General features: G+C 45.3%; 1 protein-coding gene and 1 non-coding gene across 2 annotated transcripts in view; one reads left to right on the top strand and one right to left on the bottom strand.

Annotated features, from left to right (window-relative positions):
• RASGEF1C (RasGEF domain family member 1C) overlaps positions 1-14,865 on the bottom strand; it is a 76,152-nt gene that overhangs the window by 61,134 nt on the left and 153 nt on the right. The window lies entirely within an intron of this gene.
• Positions 10,287-10,390, top strand: LOC116860699. The gene has a single exon (XR_004381337.1). It is a non-coding gene; the product is annotated as a U6 spliceosomal RNA (small nuclear RNA).

Raw genomic sequence — 14,865 nt, 5'->3', positions numbered from 1 at the left:
GAATAAATAAAAAAAAAAAATCTAAAAATAAAAAAAATAAAATAACTAAGTCAAAGTGGCTGGATAGATACATTTCATATTTTGATTATGGTGATGGTTTCATGAGTGTTTACGTATGTGACTCATGAGTGTTTATTGTATGTCAAATATTCAGATGTTTAAAAAAAAAGTTTATAACCTCTGATATTTGATATAGCTCTCAGAAAACATTTAAGTATGTTTCTCTGCTTTTCAACTGTAATTTTTAAAAAATTTTAAATACAGGTCAGTTATTTCTGATGAAAACACTGAAACTGAGATTTGTGGTAAGCACAGAATATTCACCTGATTTTGAAGACAGCATGAAAATGGATAGATCATGAAGAAGTTTCATATTGATTACTGGTTGGAATGATAACATTTTGGAGATACTGGGCTATATAAAATAGATTATTAATCTTAATTTTACTTTTTTTTTTTAAAATGTGACCACAAGAAAATTAAAGATTACTTACAGGGCTCCACAATATTTCTACTGGGCCATGCTGTTCTAGATCAGACTACCCACAAGTTCCACACTCCACGAGGAGACAAACAGCCAAATCCAGAATGAGGGCCACTCTGAGGGACCAATGTCCCCGTTTCTCTGGGAAACCAATGGATCGAAGGCCAAAACAAACAAACAAAACCCAAAACAGAACAAAGGAAAGCAAGCAAACAACAAAGTGGAGAGGGGAGGAAAGGACTTTTCTAGAAGAAAGCTCAGTGTGTTGAGCTTGCTTCGATCCTGATTTGAGCAAACAAAGTGTGAAAAGATACCTTTGAAGTAATTGAGGCATCTGATTATGGACTGGCTGTTCAACAACATTAAGAAACTATTACCCATTTCAGATTAGATGTGTCAATGATATGATGCTTCTGTCGATACAAGCCGTCCGTAACAGAGTCCCAGCAGGGAGGTGACAGGGTTGGGGCACAGATGAGGAAGATGAGCCGTGAGTTTATAGCAAGGGAGCTGGGAGCTGGGGACATAGTGGTGGTTCGTTTGCCCTATTCTTTATACATTACTATTACTATTATTATTATAATTATTCTTTACATTGGCTCCCCACCCAACATCCAGTATGGAGCGCAGCACGGGGCTTGAACTCACAACCCCAAGATCAAGAGTCACAATGAGCCACCCAGGTGCCCTGCCCTATTCTCCATACGTTTAAGCGTTTGAAAATTTCTGTAAGAAAAAGTTAAAAAAAGAAAAAAAGGGAAAACAGAAAGTCTGTGACTTTCTCCCTGAAAGTCCCATGGGGGCACGAGTGCTGTGTGAACTTGGTCCGCCCTCCATGACTGCGCGGGGTAGGGGGTGAAGACGGCAGTGGGAGGGGATGAGGACTTCCTCGTTAAGGCAAGTGGCAACAGCGCCCATCAGTTTATTACACGCACTGTGCATCTGTCAACGGCGCTGCTCCTGAAATCAGTTATAGCGCCATAACCTAATTTGTTTCCCCTCCTTATGCTCGCTGTTTGCAAAATATAAGGACTTTCTTCCCGGCAAACATTTCAGAACCGCAACATGCAGACACTTAAAGCCCTTTTCATCATCCAAAGTGCTAATACAATTTGGCTGTGTTCATGCAGAAACATCTGTTTTCAATCCATGGGCACTGGGGGCCTGCACTTCACGCCCGGGAGCAGCTGTCACCCGCTCTGCCATCTCAGGGTCTTTAACTGTTTCCATAATCCCCCTTGCACACATTCACACAAAACGCCGGGTGTGCAAGGTCTTATCCTGAAGGTGCTTGTCAGAACAGCCCTGGCGTCAGATCCACTGAGCTGTGACTGCCCCTTGTATGGTATGGGCATGGCGCCCCTGGGGGACTCCACCACAGTTAAACCTCAAAGGACTGGGGAGTTCAACCATTTTCCTGGGGATACATCACAAGTAGGTCTTGCCTCCCACCAGGGGCTCTGATGTGTGGTTAGCCTTCGCTGAAGATCAGAGCCAGCCACTTGCCCCAGGCACCTGCCCAGGGTGGGTCTGGGGCCTGCGTGCGACCCAGTCCAGAGCCCTGGCCCTCCCTCCCGGCCCCTCTGACTGCTTCTCTCGTGTTTGTGTCTGCTGGTTAAGAGAGTAAGAGGCCCAGAGCCCTCCCATATACCGGTCACCCCCATGCTGCACTCCCAGCCTGTGGGCACTGTGGTTGCGAAAGTGGTCCAGTGCCTGTCCTCAAGCTGCTCAGAGCAAGATGCAGAGGGCACTGAGCTGCTGGGGTCTCTGATTGTGGGTGGAGGGGGTCTGGACCGTTGCTCCTTCCTCTCCTCTTACCTGGCCACCCACATTCTGTCCAACTCCTGATTGACCTTCCCAAGCAGCTGGGGGGAGCATGGACATCTCCAGGGAGCCTCCTTTGAGTTGACCGCAGCTGCAGCTTTCCCTCACCCAAGTGTGAGCTCAGGGACACCCTGGGCCCCACACCAGGGCTTGCTACAAAGAGGTGCCCTGGTGACCCGTGGTTTGATGAACATAGTGGTCTTCCAAAGGGAAAGTGTGTCCCTTTCCCCTTGTGCAGACCGGAGTGTAGACCAACATGAAGGAATGTGGGAAAAAAATACAAGACCTGCTTTTTAACATTTTAGCATTCACTGAAAGTGCTATCGTTATGTAATGTTTGCTACGTGAAAAGGTTACCTGTAGAACATAAGTTATGAAGCATGATGACAAATTAGATGCCTGGAGCTCTCCATCCAATCAGGCAGTGAAAGAAACATTACCAATCCCTCCATTTCTTCCACCTGTGCCATCCCCCCTACTGACCCCACTTCTACCATTCCCTCTATCAGGAACTTCAAAAAATTCATTAAAAACATTTTATCTAACTCATATAACTCAATAGCAAAAAAAATCAAACCCCCAAACAATCCAATTAAAATGGACTAATTATGATTAATTGTTAATGATTAATTATACTTCAACTTAAAAAAAAAGGTTGAGGATCTGAATAGATGTTTTTTCCAGAAAAAATATATAGATGGCCAACAGGCACATGAAAAGATGTCAATGTCACCCATCATCAGGGAAATGCAAATCCAAACCACAATGAGATAGCACCTCACACCTGTCAAAATGACTAGTATCAAAAAGACAAGAAATGACAAGTGTTGGCAAGGATGTGGAGAGAAGGGAACACTTATCATCACTGTTGGTGGGAATGTAAATTGGTGCAGCCCTGTGAGAAACAGTATGGAGTTTCCTCAAGAAACTAAAAAGAGACCCACCGTATGATCCAACAATTCCACTTTAGGTATTGATCCAAAGGAAACAAAAACACTAAGTTGAAAAGATATCTGCACCTCCATGTTCACTGTATCATTATTTATAATAGCCAAGATATGGAAACAGCCTAAGTGTCCACTGATGGATAAATGCATAAAGAAAATGTGGTATGCAGCTTACATCACCCTCAATGGTGAAAACCCGAGAGTTTTCCCCCTAAGGTCAGGAACAAGCAAGGATGTCCACTCTCACCACTGTTATTTAACATAGTACTGGACAGCCCAGCCACAGCAATCAGACAAGAAAAAGAAATAGAAGGGAGGCATCCAAATTAGTGAGGAAGAAGAAAAATTCCACTATTTGCAGATGGCATGATATCGTAAAGAGAAAACCCTAAAGACTCCACCAAAAACTACCAGAATTGATAAATGAATTCAGTAAGGTTGCAGGATAAAAACCAATGTACAGAAATCTATTGCATTTCTATACAGTAATAATGAAGCAGCAGCAAGAGAAGTTAAGAAAATAATCTAATTTACAATTGCACCAAAAATAATAAGACGCCTAGGAAAAAACTTAACCAAAGATGTGAAAGACCTGAAAAATATAAAACAGTGATGAAAGAAATTGAAGACAACACAAAGAAATGGAAAGACATTCCATGTTCATGGATTGGAAAAAGAAATGTTAAAATAGCTCTACTGCCCAAAGTGATCTACACATTTAAATATCCCTATCCAAATACCAACAGCATTTTTCACAGAGCTAGAACAAATAATCCTAAAATCTGTATGGACTCATAAGAGACCCTAAATACCAAAGCAGCTTGAAAAAGAAAAACCCAAATGGGAGGTATCACAATCCCAGACTTCAAGTAGTAATCAAAACAGTATGGTATGGGCACAAAAATAGACACATAGATCAATGGAACAGAATAGAAAGCCCAGAAATAAACCCATAATTCTATGGTCAATTATTCTCTAATGAATGAGAAAAGAGATGCAAAAGGAAAAAGACATTCTCTTCAACAAATAGTGTTGGGGAATACTTGACAGCTACATGCAAAAGAAGGAAACTGGACCACTTTCTTATATCATACACAAAAATAAACTCAAAATGGATTAAGGACCTAAATGTGAAACCTGAAACCATAAAAATTCCAGAAGAGACCACAGGCAGAAACCTCTTTGACATTGGCCAAAGCAATTTCTTTCTAGAGAGGTCTCCTGAGGCAACAGAAACAAAAGCAAAAATAATCCATTGGGACTCCATCAAAATAAAAAACTTCTGCACAGCAAAGAAAACAATCAACAAAACTAAAAGGCAACCTACTGAATTAGAGAAGATATTTGCAAATGACACATGTGATAAAGGGTTAGTATCCAAAATATATAAAGAACTGATACAACTCAACACCCCCAAACAATCTAATTAAAACTGGGCAGAAGACAAGAGCAGACATTTCTCTAAAAAAGACATCCAGATGGCCAACGGACACAAGAAAAGATGCTCAACATCACTCATCATCAGGGAAACGCAAATCACCATGAGATATCATCTCACACCTGTCAGAACGGCTAACCTCAAAAAGATAAGAACCACCAAGTGTTGGTGGTTCTGCATATGTAGACAATGGTCTATATATGGTCTATAGATGTAGACAACAGAATATTACTCGGCCATAAACATGACAAAATCTTGCCATTTGCAACATGGCTGGATCTAGAGAGTATTATGCTAAGTGAATGAAATAAGCCAGTGAGAGAACACCTCTCTCTTATATGGGGAATTTGAGAAAACCAAACTCATAGATCCAGAGCATAGGTAGATGACAGCCATAGGGGAGGTGGGGGTGGGCGAAACGGGGGAAGGGGGCCGAAAGGTAGAGACTTCCATTTATAACCTGGGGAGTGTCATGGACAGCATGGTAACTAGTCCATGTCACTGTACTATAGATTTGGAAATGATTAAGAGAGTAGATCTTAAAGAAAAAAAAATGATCTCAGAAGTAGATATCCCTAAGCAATCTGTTGTAGAGCTTGCTTGCCTCTCAGTTTTATAAAAATTGTATCATTTTGTCTATGGTCTATGGTATTCTAGGGCTCGATTTTTCCACTTGACATGGGATTTCTAAGATGACATTCACCCGATGTTTCTAGGTGTCTGCTCTCCAATCATCGGTTACAATGAGTGTCCACGATTTCTTCTTCCGTTTTCCTGCCACTGGAACTTGGTGGGTTCTGGTTGTTGCTCGTAAGGGCAGGGCTCAAGGAGCACATGGACACACGATTCTCTGCATGCACGAATTTGTACTCCCACACCTAGATTCGAAGGGTTTCTACAATCCACGTTTCCAGCATGCTTCTTAACGTGCATACTAACTTTTCAATCGAATGAGTATATATTGGTATTTCTTCCTTAAATATTTGATAGAATGTACTAGGCAAGCCACCTGGGCCTGACGGTTTCTTCCTGGGAAGGCTTTTTAATGATAAATTAAATTCCTTTAACAGAAACCACTGTGCTCAGATTTTCTATTTCTCCTTGTGTCCATTTTGGGAAGTTCTGTCTTTCAAGGCGTGTGTCCCTTTTATCAAAGGTATGGGTATTGAAGTTCTCCACAAAAATCCCTTATTATCCCTTTAACATCTGTAGGGTTTTGGTAACTGGTGTCTTCTCCTAGTCATTCTTTCTACAAGTTTATCAATTTTATTAATTCTTTCCAAGGTTTTTTTTTCTTTATTGTTTTCTGTTTTACTTACTTTCCACTTCTTGTGAGATAATGTTTATCTCATTTCTCGTGAGATAATGTTTATAAATAAAGAGGCAGTAAGTGCTCAGACAGGCAGGCCCTCCTGGTTGATTAGCACATGTCCGTCCAGTGGTCAGCTGAATGGGCAGAGGGGTGGTTGAGCAGAGAGTCAGGCCCCATAAAGACAGAAGGAGCAGGCAGGTCACACTGCCTAAAGACAGCCCTAACCGTAAACATCTCAGACCATGAACAGCATCGACCAAGCTCGAAGCCCATCTGGGCTGGGTGATGCTGTGAGGTCCCCTTATGTCCAGGAGCCTCTGTTTTCTCCTCTGGAAAGGAGATGGAAGTTTCTGGAAGAAGTTCCTGAGGCCACACGTCCATACTCGCTGGCCCTGCATGCAAGTGGTTCAACAATCAGAGAGCAGTGTTTGTTTTATTATTATTATTATCCGGCCAAACTCTGTTGCTTTCAGATGCTCTTTGGATTTAAAAACAAACAAATGAACCCTTTGCTGACCAGATAAATCAAGGAAATCTTTACGCTGCAGGAGCAATATTTTGCTGATTTTGAGAGGCTCGCTCCCGCCTTTGGGGAGATCTGTGCACGTAAAGCAGGGATTCACCAATTAGGATGGCCCCTGGGGCAGGACAGAAAGGCAATGCTGTGGTAGCTTTTTTCAAAACTAATACAACTGAGGTAGCACCTGCCCCCAGTCCTGGGCCTTTCACAGATGAGACCGTAGGACTCTTTCTGGCTGAGTTTACGTGGCTTGGTGGTGTGGGGCGTCCTCGGTGGTGGTGGCCTGGGTAGTAAGGCCTTAAGGAAGTCATGGAAGCTGACATGGCCTACATGAGAAGGCTCCCTTTTGTAGGCCTGAGCCCAGGAAGCTCTGCCGGGCAAGGGAGGGCCAGGCCTCCCTTGCTATCGCTACTGAAAGTGAGGGTTGTACGCTGGGTCCCCAAGAAGGGAAGGAAATGCACACACAGTGGTTGCCTACTCTGTAGCCGACACTGGCATTATGGCCCCCATTTAGTGTCTGGAACCCAGAGGGATCCCCCAGTGAGGAAGCACGGGGTTCGACCCCTGGCCTTCTGCTACCTCTGGTTCCTTGAGGAATCTTTGGAGGGCTCTGCATGGAAGGGGGATGGTGGGCATGTTTGCTGAAAGAAGCAGCTCCCTGAGAGTGAGCCCGGTGCACAGGCCAGGCACCCCCTGGGAGAGCTCAGTGACAGGGACAGGAAGGGGACCAGGAGGGATGACTGGAGGGTGGGAGGGGGAAACTGAAACAGGACACCCCAGGAAAATCTGCAGCCCCTGGGCCTGGCCTCTCCTACCCGCGGCCCCTCTCCACACCACAGCTGGCAGCTGCCCAGCCCCCAGGAGGGCACAGGATGGACCTGGTGGAAGGCGGACTTCTCTTCCTAGATATGCATCTCTGTCTGTAATTTGAAAACAACTTCAATCCAAAACACTGAACCTAAATCGAGTTTTGAGGAACGAGTCCAACAAATCCAGATTATGGGAGAAAACTGATGTGAAGCCTTCAGACCCGCGTCAGGAAAGACAAACAACATGGAGGGACGGTGGTGGGTGGAAAGAGTCTCGTAAACACGACAAACACGGGGGACACCTGGTCACCAACTGGATCCCAGATGCAAAGATAAGACCCCGAAGGACATTCCTGGTGACAGCTGACTGTGGGCTGTATATGAGGAAGGTTCCTGTGTTAAGGTCGCTTCTTGGGTGTGACCCCTGAACTGAGGTTCTGGAGAAGATCCTTGTTCGAAGGAGATGCTGCTATTCTTGCTCTCACAGGGTTTGGCAGGCGTGGGGAGCTCTGAGATAAAGCAGCGCTACCAGGTGTTAATGAGGGATGGAGCTAGGTGGGGGGTATACCATTCTGTGTGAAGCCTTCGGGGTAAAAAGCTTGGGGACATCTCCAGGTCCTTGTAGGTAACTGCAGATCGACCAGGAGAGCAGACAAAACCGGCCATACTCGGCGGAGAGCTCAAAAGAGACAGAAAGTGTGCGGGACCAGAGCTGGCTGTCTTGGAAACACCCTGCTTCTAGAGGACGTGGCTCAGAGGTGGAAGCCCTTAGAGGACTGGTGGCAAATGGATAGGGGGGAAGTAGCATGGGGGAATTCAAGGGCCTACAGAAGCAAAAGTGAATGGTAAATTCCACAGACAGCTAACCATCCTACCTCCCGTCCCACTCCAAATAAGGGTGGTGCAGTTCCTGAAACCAACACAAGAGGGCACTCCTGAACCAAGAAACTTGGTGTTCCTCAACTCCCCAATGCCAGCCTACATTTTTCTATTATTAGCAGTCCCTGCAAACATAAAGACATTTCTAAGTTGACAAAAGGTAACAGACAGTATCCATACAAAAGAAATATAAGGAGCTGACAATCATTCTCCCCACAAACCACTTTACAGGGGAACAATGTAACACAGCATCAAGCATCAGCATCTTAAGATTTGAGCAACCATAAGAAGCATCCTGAGATGTGACAAAACACCTTAAGTATAAATTTGAGAACTCAAAACAGAGATGAACACACACAGAGAACAAAAGGTAAACATGAAACACAACATCATCTCAGAAATGAAGACTAAACCAGACGCTCTCTTAGGGAAACTAGATTTGGCTGGTATTTTAATAAATTTTAATAGACTTTAATAAACCTCATTGAGGAGAGGGATGAAAACAACCATAAAACCAGAATGAAATAAAGATAAAAGTATGGAGCATAAGGAATAACACGAAGATACTGGAAGATGGAGAGGAGAAGTGAGTTGGGGGAAATCGGAGGGGGAGAAGAACTATGAAAGACTGTGGACTCTGAGAAACAAACTGAGGGTTTTTGGGGGGGGGTTGGGTGATCCTGGTGCTGGGTATTAAGGAGGACATGTTGTGCATGGAACACTGGGTGTGGTGCATAAGCAATGAATTCTGGAACACTGAAATAAAATAAAATTAAATTAAAAAAAAGAAGTTAAGAGGATTATATAGAAAGTGATAGGTATAGAAGATGGGCAAAAAAGATCTAGCGTACAGATATAACACTGGAAGAAAAACAACATAATTAACATTATAATCATTTTCTTAGAAAACTTTCTGGAAATAAAAAAGAAGACTTAATTTGCATATTTGACTACTTCCCTGAAGGCACCACAGAATTGGTTCTGAATGGGCAACTCCAAGATATTTCTTCATGAAATGATTAAAATTAAAAAAATCCTTTGGGGCTCCAGGAGAAATGATGAAGTCACTTATAAAAGGAAGAAGAGTGTTTATATCAGATTTCTTGACAATAACAAATAAGCAACACAATCCAGAGCAACACTGTAACAAATTCAAGGAAAGCAAATGTGGGCCGGGATTTTATAAGCAGCCAAACTATCCTTCAGCTACCAAGGGTACAGAAAGCCATTTCAACAGGAGAGAAACCAAGGAATGTTGTACTGATGAGTCCTTCTGGAAGAAGCCATCAGAAGTGATGCTATATCAGACTGAGGAAAGACTAGGAAGACCATAGCGAAAATAAACATTAGCAAGTCAAATCCAACACCACTGTGCTGGACAGACTCTCAAGGGTCCACTCTCCCTATCTCCTGGCATTCATGCCCTCGAGTGTGGATAGAACCTTTCCTTTAACCAACAGAATATGGCAAAGACAAGGGGATGTCAATTCTGTGGTTCTGTTATGTAAGACTCTGTCTTGCTAGATTTACTCTAGAGACTCTCTTTGCTGGCCTGATGGCGGAAGAGGCCGTGTTGAGGAAGCCCACGGGTGGGTCTAGTGGGTGGTCCCTGGTAAGAGGGTGGCTTCCAGAAACCAAGGACAGATTCCAGCCAACCACCAGCAAAACACTTAAGCTCTCATTCAGGCCACTGGAAAGAAGTGAATGCTTCTGGCAACCACATGAATAGAAAAGCAGATCCATTCCTTGTTGAGCCTCTAGATGAGGACCCAGTCTTAGCCAACACCAGCAAGAAGCCAGCAAAGCCATGCTGGGACTCCAGATCCACAGAAATGATGAGATAATGGATGTGTGCCGTTTTAGCTACTGAGTTTATGGTAACTTATTACACAGCAAACAGATGGTTCACATCACCATATTAAAACCTCATATATAATCCCCAAGTGAATTCCATTTCAGGAAGGCAAGGATGGCTTAATGTTCATAATTAACAAATTGTGTGTCTTATTGTTTGCCTTATCCTCTCATCCTGTACCTGAAATTAGGAAATCCATTAATATGACTCATCTTCTTGTACTCACTTTGACCTCACATGCACTGAAGTTGGAAAGATAAAGAGATCACCATGGCTCCTGCATAAGAAGGACATGGAAATTTGTGAAGGATTCCTTATTTTATTTTTGAAGCATTCCATATTTTTAAAATATATATGATTCATCTTATTCATAGTGTTAGGAGAAATATTATATAATTATCTCTGTATATGTCTTCAATGAAAATCAATATTCATTCCTGATTTTAAGAAGCCACCCAATAAAATAGGAATTAAGGTATACTTAAGGTATAAGATAGATGTATACGTATGTGGATACGTATACATCTATCTCCCCATCCCCTATCCTAAAGTCAGCATCTCTCCTAACAGGGGAAGACCAGAAGCCTTTTTACTAAGCTCTCAAAGAGGGAAGGAGGCTCCTTTATAGTCAATATTCAATATGGAATTTGAGGTATTTAGCCAATTTAATTAGAGAAAACAAGTAGATGCACAAAAATCAATAAAGAAGAAGCAAAACTATTTCAATTTTCAGATGGCAGTATACCTAAACTCTCTAAAAGAATTGATGAAACTAACAACAAATGGGGTAGAGAGGCACAAAACAACACACAATGACCCATTCAAGATACGACGGAAGAAAAAAATTTATAATAGCAACAAACAGAGGCACCTGGGTGACTCAGTTGGTTAAAGGGTTGCCTTCGGCTCAGGTCATGATCCCAGGGTCCTGGGATCAAACCCTACATCGGGCTCTCCGCTCAGTGGCTAGTCTGCCTCTCCCTCTGCCTCTGTAATCCTTCTCCCTCTGTGACTGCTTTCACTCTCTCTAAAATAAATAAAATCTAAAAAAAAAAAAAAAGCAACAAACAAAGCCAAGCACCCATGAATAAACTTAACAACAACAACAACAAAAATGGGAGGGAAACTCCAAAATGCTCCCAGAGGTGGTCTTGAACAAATTAAAGACTGAGTCATCTTGAATACACATCCCTTGGTTTCGGATAAGATGGCTCAACTTGATAACGGTGTCGATTACCCGGAAGAGCATCTGTAAATGTGATTTGGTCCCAATAAAAATGAGCGTACGCACACAGGAATAGCTAAAATACCTGGACACAAAAGCAGAGAGGGAGGACCACTAGCCTTATCAGATACTCCAACACAGTAATGGGAGTTGAGTTCAATCTCTCCCTCCTATTGCAATAATTGTGGATAAAACCTCCCTCGCTGTGCACACACACACAATGGCACCTTTGCAATTTCCCTCGCGGGGAACCAGCATATGAAGGGATAGAGCTCGTGAGACAGACCTGAAAGCCCAGACACAGGACCAGTGCATTTTGGGGTTTATTATATGATACAGGTGCATTTCAGATCACTGGGAAAAAGATGACCTCTTCAATACATAGTGTTGGGATAGAAAGCGAGACTTTTGGGAAAAAATTCAACTGGACCCATAAACCAAATACAAAACCAAACTAGCACTGGAAAACACAGGTAGATTTTATACAATTGGGTGTAAGAACAACCTAACTAGGATTCAAAATCTAGATGCAATAAAAGAAAGATTAAATCAAACATATTAAAAATAGAAAGCTTTTAATGGCAAAACCTATCATAAACAAAATTTAAAAAATCTGGGAGAAACATTTGCAATGATAATAAAGATAAAACATGAATTTCCCTAATATGTATTTAAACAAACTTTTAAATCTAGGGCGGGGGCGGGGGGAGAGAGAAAAATCCAATAGGGAGCATGCAAAACAGACGGACAGGACAGAAAAATCAGTCAAATGACTCAAATACATATACACAGATGTCTAGTGGCACTTGTAATAGAAATGTAAATTAAAATGCACTGAAATTCTATTTCCCAGGACTCTGAGAGCCACCAGGTTGCAGGGGAAACACACAGTACCATAGGTTGCTGGGGGTGGGGAGGGGAATTGGGGAGTAGCTAACAAATAGATACATAGTAACTCCTACTTCTAGGAACTGAAAATACACCTCCACCAATGCCAACAACGCATGTGCAAGGCTATCCTTCCCCCTATTGTTTGGAATAACAAAAGCCTGGAAAAAGGCCAATGTCCATCTGGAGAGCCCAAGCTGAGTTAAGTGCGATGCGGTGGCTCTGTGGAGTAGTAGGTAACTGTACAAAAGAATGAGGAGAGGCTCTATAGACAGGGAAGGAGGTATTTTAATCACAAAAAGCAAAGAGTATGTAAATGTTTTACACACTCAAAAAATAAAATTATAGGGGCGCCTGGGTGGCTTAGTCATTAAGCGTCTGCCTTCCGCTCAGGTCATGATCCCAGGATCCTGGGACCCAGCCCTGCATCTGGCTCAGCCCTGCTTCTCCCTCTCCCACTGCCCCTGCTTCTGTTCCCTCTCTCACTGTGTCTCTTTCTGTGAAATAAATAAGTAAATTCTTAAAAAACAAACAAACAACAAAACTCCGTGGGATGTATTCTAAGACGATGCAAATGATTACACATATTGACTTCTGGGGAGAACCAGGTTCTTAGTGTGGGAGGAAGACAAAAATACTAATTTTTAGTTTAAAAAAAAGATTTCTTGCCTTGGTGCATTGAGAAGGCCTAAAGACAATGACATCAAGGTGAGCACATCAAACTTGTTTCTAAAATCCACCCGCCCCCCCCCCCACACTAAAAGGCATGGAGGCTTCTTGGAGAAGAGGCTGACTCTAGATCTGGGTCAAAATACAAGTGAGAGCTGGAACATTGCGCAAAGACTTACGGGGACATGTCAAAAGGGCACGGAGAGCAGCCTGCACACCCAGTCCAAACACCCAGCCGCGTCCCATCTCATCTGGGCAGACTCTGGGCGGGCACCCCTCCCCCGCTGGGCACAGGGAGGCCGGTGCAGAGCAGCAGGGAGCTACTCAGGAGTGGGGCAGTGAGTGCTGGAACCCAAACCAGGCTCTCTTGTCCACCAGAGCAGATCACCCCACCACTCCTATAACATTCCACCCTCTTCACGCCTCCTGGCCCTCTGAGGAGGGAGTTAGCAGGTGGCTGCAGCCCCACAAGGATGGGGATGACTCCACATCAGGTAGATTGGCTCTTCCTTGAAGATCCCGGATGGACACCAGCAGCCTCCTCCGTGCGCCCTGAGTCCTCTCTACTCATCCCCGGGGAATCCTTCCCATTTGCAAACTCTGAGCACACCGCACCCAGAGGAAAATCCAGACTTCACGGCACTCCTAACTGGCTCTGTTCAGCTCCTCCCACCTACATCTGCATCTGCCTCAGGGGCCTCGCATCTGCTGTTCCCTCAAACCTTTCCGGTGGGCTCTGCCCTTGGAAGTGAATCCCAGACAGTGGTCACTAGGTGGGGGACTCTCCCTGACCCTCCCTGACCAGGCTAAGCTAGACCCCCCACCCCAGTCTATCTCTGCCCCAAACACCCTGTTTTTTTTTTCTTCCTAGTGGGTATCCTCTGCCAGGACCTAGGTTTTTCCTTTGATTACTGTTCAGCTTCCCTAAGCACTTCCTGGGGCTGGGAGCAGACGGCACATGGCTGGGGCTCAGTGAATGTTCTGGGTGGGTGAGTGGACAACCTCCAGCCTCATCTGGGCACCTGGCACAATGGATTGTAGAGCCAGTCCTACCACAGCTGGAAACCCAGCTTTGTCACCTCCTAGTCCTGTGACCTTGAGTAAGTCCTGTCGCCTCCCTAAGCCTCAGTTACTTCTACTGAAAGAAGGAGACAGAGCTCCTGCCCACAGGTAAATCTTTCCAGGGCACTTCTGTGGGTACTGAGACTCGGCAGAACACTTTCCTAGGGGACCTAGGAGGCAGGAGGGAAGGGACTGGGGTGAGCCCCTCCACCTCCCCAAGCTGCCATGTCTGCCCTTTCCATACTGCTCTCAGCCCCCACCTCGGCGCACAGCGTGGGGCAAGGTTGGGAGCCCCCCTCACCACCTCATCACCTCCCCTCCAGGCCTGCCCCCCACACAGTAGTGGACTAGGGTTCCCCTGACACTGTCTGCAGCCACCGCCTGAGGCACACACTCGGTTCCCCAAGCTGACGCCACTGTTCCCTGCAGACTCTCTGATGGGGGCACTGATTGTTTCCTCAATCCCATCCCAGCTTCAGAGACAACATCCTCTTCTCCGCCCCTCTTCACAAGCACCCGGCATGCCAGCTGTGCCCATTTCATAGACCCGGAAACTAAGGTCCGGCGCGGGGCGGAGGCCCTGGGTCCTGACTGGCTTTTCCTGCCGCTCAAGTGGCTGCAGAAGCTGGCTGCTCCCCCCGAGTGGAGTGGCGGGGAGCCCGCAGCAGAGCCTGTCTCTGGCCCCGGCGGCCAGGAGAGGTGTGCCCTCCGCGGGTGGCCTTCCCCTACCTCCCCGGCGCACGCACCCGCAGTCCCCTCCAGCGTTCCCCCACGGCCGCCGAGCCGGCCGCACTCTCCCGCGCGCCGCGTCTCCCGGGCCCGCCAGCCGGCCGGCCACGCGCACTGTCCCCCGCGCGCGCACCTGTGCCCCGGGTCAGGCCCGCGCGTCCCCGCGCAGCGGCTCGGACGCCCGCCGTACCCCCCCAACCCCCGGTTCACCGTCCCGCACCTCC

Source organism: Lontra canadensis, unplaced genomic scaffold, assembly GCF_010015895.1.
Source record: "Lontra canadensis isolate GAN:19392208 unplaced genomic scaffold, GSC_riverotter_1.0 scaffold181, whole genome shotgun sequence".
In the NCBI taxonomy this organism is placed as follows: domain Eukaryota; kingdom Metazoa; phylum Chordata; class Mammalia; order Carnivora; family Mustelidae; genus Lontra; species Lontra canadensis.
This window is presented reverse-complemented; position numbering and strand designations above follow the sequence as displayed.